Here is an 8295-nt window from a genome sequence, read left to right as displayed (position 1 = left end):
AATGGATCACACTAAGCTGGATGACTGCCAACAAAATGGCAGATGAAATTTTTAATTGATAGTGCACATTGGAAAACATCATCCCAGCTATTCATACAAAATAATGGAGTCTAAATTAGCTGTTACCACTCAAGGAAGAGATCTTGGAGTCATTGTAGTTCTCTGACATTCAAGGTGTTGGCAGATCATGGATTTTATTATGGGAGTATGATATTTTCTGTCTCATTATATCTCCTTCCCAATCATTCTAACATTCTGTTAGGTTTTTCCACTGCCACTGCACATTGAGCAAATGTTTTCAGAGAACTACAATGACTCCAAGATCTCTTCCTTGAGTGGTAACAGCTAATTTAGAGTCCAAATGACTGTTCATTGTCATTTATAGTGGCACTTCAGAGAGTCATTCATAATGACAATGAACTGTTTGCCAAAGATCTTTTGCCCAGCTCAAATTTTGAATATCCTTTTTTCCTAACAAAAGAAATACATCCTAGGAAGAATTTCTTGCAGGAGCCAACTAACAAATGAAAAAAGTCAAACATTTTAATAAATGTCTTTTCCTGATACTGCGAGATCTAAGTTAAATGTAATTATATTGTTACTTTCAGTGTAATGTATAAGCACTCTGTAACAGAAAAGGAACAGTTATTAGAAAGTTTAAGGTTCCTTTCTATGGGACTAGTGCTCCAAACACTCCTATTGTTCTGTCTTTGTACAAGATGTAGCACAAAGGAGTCATGGTCTATAGCTGGGGCTCCCGGTGCTACAGCAATACAAATAAAAAAAGAATAATGAATCAACATGAGTATTCATTTGAATAGTCATATTGATTTAAATGGAACTATTCAGGAGAGGAGAGTTATTATTGAAAATCGAAGGCTGGACGGACCTCGAGAGTCCATCTAGTCTATTCCTTCTGCACTAAAGCAAGATTAAGAATGCTTAGATCATTCCCTGACAGATGTTCATTTAATCCATTGTTAACGACCTCCAATCATGGAGATTCACATGAATGCATGTTTATGGGATTGGGTCCTAAAGAGGTAACCTTCGTATTTTTTAACTCTGTTTTCTTCTTCCACTTCTTTTAAGTGTCTGTGTTACAGTAATAAATGCAGACAGCTAGCTTTTTATCAGATGTATAAATTATACACTTGGATAGAAATATAGTTATGTATTATTTGCGAGATGGGTACCTAATTTGTGTTCCCTGATGTTATGATTAGCCAGCCAGCCATCTTTCTCCCCCAACTCTCTGTTTACTAACCTACTTATCCATTTCTAATTTTTCATCCATTCTCTCTCCTTATTCTCTTCTCCCATTCAATTGTGCTATTAATTTAGTTTTATGATTTTATTGGCATTTTCTTGATTTTGGCACATTATTCTAAAAGTGTGTGTGTGTGTGTGTGTGTGTGTGTGTGTGTGTGTGCGCGCGCGTGTGTATACTAAAAATGTTGCCCTTTTCTAATCACCATTGAAGTAATGGGAGGCTTTCTTTAACTTCAGTAGGTTTTGGCTCTCCCTGATAAATCATACACAAATATATGCAAAAGTAAATATAAATGACTCGTATGTATTTTTTTCTTCCTCCATTTCATTCTGCAGCAAAATATTCTTGTGGCGGTGTCCTTCAATATTCCTCTGGGACATTTCATAGCCCATTCTACCCTGGAAATTATCCAAACAATGTAGATTGTGTGTGGGAAATACAAGCAATGAGCAATTACCGTATAACACTTTCGTTTAGAGATATCTCGTAAGTAAGGCACGAATTTCCTGGGAAATTTATGGGTTTAAAATCATGGATTTTTGAAATTTGTACCCCCTCTCCATTTCAAAGACATTTCTGAACAGAGATTAACCATTGTAAGTAACCAGTAAATTTAAAATTAAAATTGCATGAACGGAGTATTGTTTGTTGTTTCTTCAATCCTATCAAAGTGGTTGGTACCATAAAAGATGCAAAATCTCCACCCTGAACACCTTGCAGTCTGAAGGGTTTAATCTGAGATTTTAGGTGATGCTTTGTGCTGAGTCGTGAAATAGGAGTTTACAAAATAGTTTACAAAATGTTCATGTTTATTCCCAGGACAGAAGGAGGTGGATGCCTATATGATTATATTGAGATATATGATGGGCCGCTCTATACCTCTCCATTACTGGGGGAAAATTTGTTATGGTTCCTATCTTACATATACATCATCCTCAAACTTGATGACAGTTCGATTTCACAGTGACGGGAGTATCACAAAAAGAGGGTTTCGTGCTGAATACTTCTCCATTCCTGCAGACCAGAATACTAGTAAGTTCATTTAAACACAGAACTTTGCTTTTCAGGAGACAAGCCTATTTACTGATTTTATTTGCTAAATAACCAGATTAATATTGTTCATGCGCTTCAGTATAGCAACCATTCACTGTCCTCTTTCTTATTGTGAGATTAGTGATCTACTACTTGCAGACAATAGTTAGTTTTATATTTAAACAAAATAAATCACATTAATTACTTTTAGACTTTTTCTCTAATATTCAGCCTAAATATATTTTTACTTTTATATCATCTCTTTACTCTTACTTATGGCCCCTTGTGCTACCTAATTGCTCATTCTCTTCGGGTCTAATCCTACTCCTGATGCAGGTAAAACTCATTGCAATCCCCCTTCTTCATATAGCATGAGTCAACTTAATGTCCTCCCCCCAGCTCATTAGTTGTTATCTATATGAGCTCTATGCCTGTTTAGTACTTTACGGGTACTTGTTTAGTATTAGAATTATTCATATTTAGAATCATTCACAGCACTTCCTTTCCCACTTTTGATGCTCTTCCCTGAATTCTCTGCAATTTGTCCAAGTCTTCAGCTACGGAGGTGCCCACAAATGAACTTGAACACCTCTCATAGCCATTCAAAAACTGATCCTTAAGCACTCATTCAGGCAAAACTCCTATTCCTTTCAATGTGCCTTTTGCCCAAGTAAAGACTACAGGATCCAATCCCCAGTGAAGGACTATTACTTTGATGTGATTCAGCCTCTGCACATGTAGCTCCAAACCCCATAAGGCTTATGTAAGATCATACATGCAAACCCCTGATTGTGCCACCCTTACTCATATTGAACAACACTTAACTGGTGAGTGCCATTGGCTGAACAGTATAACTAAAGGCTGCAAAATCTGACCCATAAATCTCTATTAACAAACACACTGATTTCTCTTTAAATTTACTGTTCCCTTTGTCTTCACCTCCCATTGTGTTTTAGATCATTCTCTCCCAGAAGTACTGAAAGCCTTGAGTGCATTTGCTTACTAATGGCCCTGGTAACATGGTTCATAGTTTTACTCAAAGCAAAATTCCAAGCAACTTCAATAGGACTTTCACTTGACTCCGGGATTTCATCTACTATGGCAACTGGGATTCATATGATCCTTACCACTGATGACTCATTCTGATCACAAGAAGAGAAGTTATAATTTGCAAATTTTCCTAATACTAGTAATCCACAGCTTAAACCACAGGTTCCTAGTGCATAATTCAATATTTAAGACACAAGAGTAAAAAAGTGGCGTGGCTTATAAACCCCTTTCCCTCTCCCAACCTACACACAGAGTAGATAGAAGCATAGCTATAGGTGGCAACGTTTCATTATTATTGTATGCCTAAATGCACTAATAATATGTGTTTTATCCACCCACTAGCTCTTCTGTGCTTGCCAGAATACATGCACGCAGTTGTTAACAGAGCCTATCTCCAGTCACATGGCTACACGGCATGGGATGTCAGCTTGAATGACCCTTATTGTAGACCAAATGTTACACCGAACTGTTATATTCAACATACCATACAATGGCTGTGGCACAAGACGAGAGGTAGGAAGTTAATTATTCAACAGCCTGTGTAAGTAGGTCTGTGCGAATTGCAAAATTCATTTTTGAAAAACATCATGAAGAGAAACCTGCACTGCAATTCAGAGGAGTTACAAGTGAACCAGATTCACTGAACACTCCCACCTATCCTTCCCTTGCCTGCAGGGAACTCCTCCCTTATTGTAGATTGACATAATGGGGAATATTGGGAGGAGGGGGAGATACATGAACAACCTCAACCCATGCTCAGACTTTTTTCAGAATGAGCTGATGTTCACGAATAGTCAAAATCCTTGGCACTTATACAAGCCCCATGTACGCCACTTACACAGGAACTAGCAAAGGTCCCAGTTCAGCAAGGTACTTAAACATATCCAGTACAAAGCATTCACTTCAATAGTGCTTAGATTAGAGTCTGTTTAAGAACCTTGCTGAATCCAGACCTTTGTGCATTACAGGTTCAAAGCTTTGAACGAATGTTAACTAACTTGGCTGTGTTTGGTTCAAAGAAAATATTTTTCACATATCTAAATGTAATCACCATATCATAAAGCCAACAAAGCTGTTTAAAATGTGTTGAGTAGAAATGACCTAACTCACATTTCTTTTCAGAAGTGTGGAAGCAACGTTTTTTAAGTGCATATTAGTCTATGGGTGCATAAAAAGTTTATTAAGCATAATGGTAATAGTGACCTTAGGCAAAACTGTGACTACATGAGATAATTCTGTATTTAATGTGTCAAACAGGGAAACAACAACACTATCATCTATTCCAACTTGATCAAAGCAATCTCTTCTGGTTACATAATCAAAAAAAGGCAGAAAGATCTTCATTTGCATATCAACTGCAAAATGCTCCAAAACACATGGATAGAAATAATGTATGTTGCTGAGGATGTTACTGAGGTGAATGAAACTCAGTATAGCAGATACAACGTGAACATTTCATTTTACGAATCACCATCCTTCTCACGGCCAGTGTATGACTCACCATACTACGTTGACTTGAACCAGAATTTATTTCTTCAAGCTTCAATTCACAGCTCTGACCCAAATCTGGTGTTGTTTTTGGATACGTGTGTTGCATCACCTGATCCCAATGATTTTACGAGAATAACCTATGATATTATCAAGAGTGGGTAAGGACTTTCTCAGCAATGGTTTACAATGGATCTGTGATTCCACTCAAGGATATAAAATAGTAACTAAAGTGGTAAACTCAATTGTGATGGAAGCAGGTGTAACTCCAACCTCCACTGATATCCGTGGATTTTCACCTGCCTGCATCAGGATTGAATTCAGCCCCAAATAGCTTGTCTATAGAATTGAACTGTGTGTTTTTAAAATATTCTGCTCTATTTTTTTTTAGAAAAATGTTCATTCTTTTTTGCAATCCTAGTTCTCTTGTATCTTTTTTAAAAAATCTCAATTTCTTTTCATGCTTATTCTGTGTTTTGCAAGTGACACGTAAGAATTTTAATATCACTCAGATGACCCAGAATTGTTCGTCTGGCTCAGCTTAAACCCAGGGTTCTCAAACTGTGGGTTGTGGCTCCTCGGTGGGTTGTGAGGTTATTATGGGGGAGGGTGTCACGAGCTCTCAGTCCCCCGCTTGCCATTAAGGGTGGCATGGCATGGGGGTGGTCATCACTTTTGTGTGGGTTGTCACAGCCTGAAATATTTTCAAATGAGGTCCTAGCAAAAAAAGTTTGAGAACCCCTGCCTTCAACCATTTCTTGTGGAAAAGTAAGATAAAAGAATTACAGAAAATAAGATAGATTCTTAGATCTGGTGAGAAAACAATAGATTACTGATCTTACCCAGTATGGCAATTTCTATGTTCCTATGCTTTTCCTACCAGAATTTCAGTAGCCTTCTTCATCGTTAGACTCTACACCTTTCTGGGTATGAAAGCACAAGTCTTTCAGGAGCAGGTCCCATTGTCAATGAATATATGACTCATTCATTTGTTGGTGCAAACCTAATTGTATATAAATAATGGGGAATAGGAAGTGAAATTTCAAAATAATTCAAGCCAAGGGTAGCATTAGAGCTGCAGGACACACAGAAGTTAAATTTAAAAATACCTGCATGATGGTTTAAAATACCCTATCTATTGCAGGAGATGAAAATTAAATATTCAAAACAGCCCTTTTACAATCGATCTGATAAAATCATAAAAGATTTGGCTCTCTCATTGTTGTAAAACCAGATATTGATATAAATCCAAGAAAAATACATTTCCTTATCTTCATTCAAACATATCTTAATCATCTATAGGTGACAGAAGTGTTGGCATGAATATAAAACAACATAGTAACATTATACAGTATAAACTGAGATTATTATAAGAATAGTTTAATACCTTGTGATCTTAATTATGAGAATTAATTTATTAAAATATGCGTGAAATACACTGAGGATATGAGACCTCTACAGCTTATTCTGAAATAATAGCTGTGTGGTAACAGATAAATTGTGTTCCTTAGGCCTGGTGGTTAAACTGAAGCAGAATGCATTAGCATGGAATTTCTGGCACTTATTCAGGCTAGTCAACACTGATAGGAAAGTGAAACTTAATAAAGTCTTGTTCTGTGATGCACCTATGCGGCTGATTTACTAGAGACTGGGTTAATTGGAAACATTGACTTTCTTGCTGCTTGCAAGATATAAAGCGGTTCTGGGTTCTTTTCACAGATTAGTTGCCAGGACACATCCAGGTGGTCTCTTAGCAACTTCTCAGTCCTGGGCCCAGAACTTGCAAAGCCCTATGCAGGCTTAAATTTAAGCATGTGAGTTCAGTAAAACTACTGAAGGTCTTAGAGTTAAGCATGCATGTAAATACATTGCTGATTTAGGGATTTTCCATATTGTATATTTTGTTTTCAGACAAGTCACTGCCACTATTTTAATCTTTCATTTTCTGCTCTTAGTTCAATTCCACAGTTTTCTCCCTTTCTGTTGTCAGTGCATTGTTGTTGTTTTTTTACTTTAGTCTTTGCACATTAGGACATTGATGCCAGTGATTTATTTTTGTGTGTAGGCATGAAGACTCATTGTATTTTATTTATTTACCTTAGGTGTGTGCGAGATCCTTTCTACGGTACATACTATTCACCCTACAGCTCCACCATACGGTTCAAATTGAATGCCTTAAAGTTTATTAACAAACATTCGTCAGTTTACCTGCAGTTTAAAATGGTGGTGTGCAGGGTATATGATTATTCTTCCCGATGCTACCAGGGCTGCATAGCCAGGTCTAAAAGAGATACAAGCTCTTACCAAGAAAAAGTGGATGTTGTTGTTGGGCCAATTCAGCTTCCGGAAAGATGGCCCTGAGAACAGGAACGCTGGTAAATTTAAATAACCTTCTCTTGTGTTTAGTATAAGGTTCTTTTCATTTCATTTCACAAAATCTTTGCATGTCAGGTTACTTCCAATTTCTAGCACTGAAGCATGCTTTTACTGGTTTATCAACAGTTCCATAATAAACATCAGAGACTTGTTTATTGACAAATAGCACCTACAAATTAGTTCCTTACTTAGCACATTTCAAATCCATCATTTTAATCTGTACATCTCAAAAATACTAACTGAATCTGTTCTGCAGGAAGAAAGATTAAATGCATCTTCATTGATTTAATCTTCTTTGATTTAATAATCCCCAAACTGTTCAAGCAGTGTGGTTGTCATGTCTAGTCCTTAATATCTCCAGTAAAGTGAACCCTCAATCTTCCTTGATAAATGGTTCCATTCCCTAACTCTTCCGCTAGTTATGATTTTTTCATATTGAACCTAAAATATGGCTGCTGTAGGTTAAGATCATGTAATGATCTTTACTAATATAAAGATGGATTGATGTTTCTGGAATATCATGTATGGAATAGAGTGAAATTGATTTTATTTCCTGACGGATCTAGAGTGTAACTTTTTAGTTCAAGTTCTCTTGTCTTTGGCAATAACTGAGCAGTGAAATAAACGTAACAATCTCATTCTCTTAACTCACAGATCTGGAGTATTCTGAACATCGAGAAGTCACAGATGCTGCATGGCTCACTTACTGCTACTGCTGATCCTTTCCATACTCCGTTTATTGTTATGGCTGTCGTGCTTGCAGTTATTTGTTTTTACTGTTGTTGGGTTTCTTTTGAAAAGTAAACTGAAGAAAGAGGTTCCATACCAGATAATGTGAGACACTAAAGGCACGAGCATCTGGCAGACAGTTTCATCTCAAGGCATGTAACCAATGATTTGGTTTCTAGCATTTGCGCTAACTAATTTTTATACATAATTCACGCTTCAAGGAGAAAGTATGAAAAACTTTCTGTAAAGAGGGTACACGCTGAGTTCTGGTAAATTCGGGCTAGAGATGGGCCAGAGGTTAAATCCCACATCCAAATAACATAGAGAGCTCGGAGAAGCCTAACCAG

General features: G+C 37.0%; 1 pseudogene; it reads left to right on the top strand.

Moving 5' to 3' along the window:
- The first annotated feature begins 1608 nt into the window (after positions 1-1608).
- LOC137143028 (deleted in malignant brain tumors 1 protein-like) lies at positions 1609-8057 on the top strand (annotated as a pseudogene).
- Positions 8058-8295: the final 238 nt, after the last annotated feature.

The sequence above is a fragment of the Emydura macquarii genome, unplaced genomic scaffold (assembly GCF_026122565.2).
Source record: "Emydura macquarii macquarii isolate MOO-44397 ecotype Brisbane River unplaced genomic scaffold, CSIRO-AGI_Emac_v2 contig_3294, whole genome shotgun sequence".
Lineage (NCBI taxonomy): Eukaryota > Metazoa > Chordata > Testudines > Chelidae > Emydura > Emydura macquarii.
This window is presented reverse-complemented; position numbering and strand designations above follow the sequence as displayed.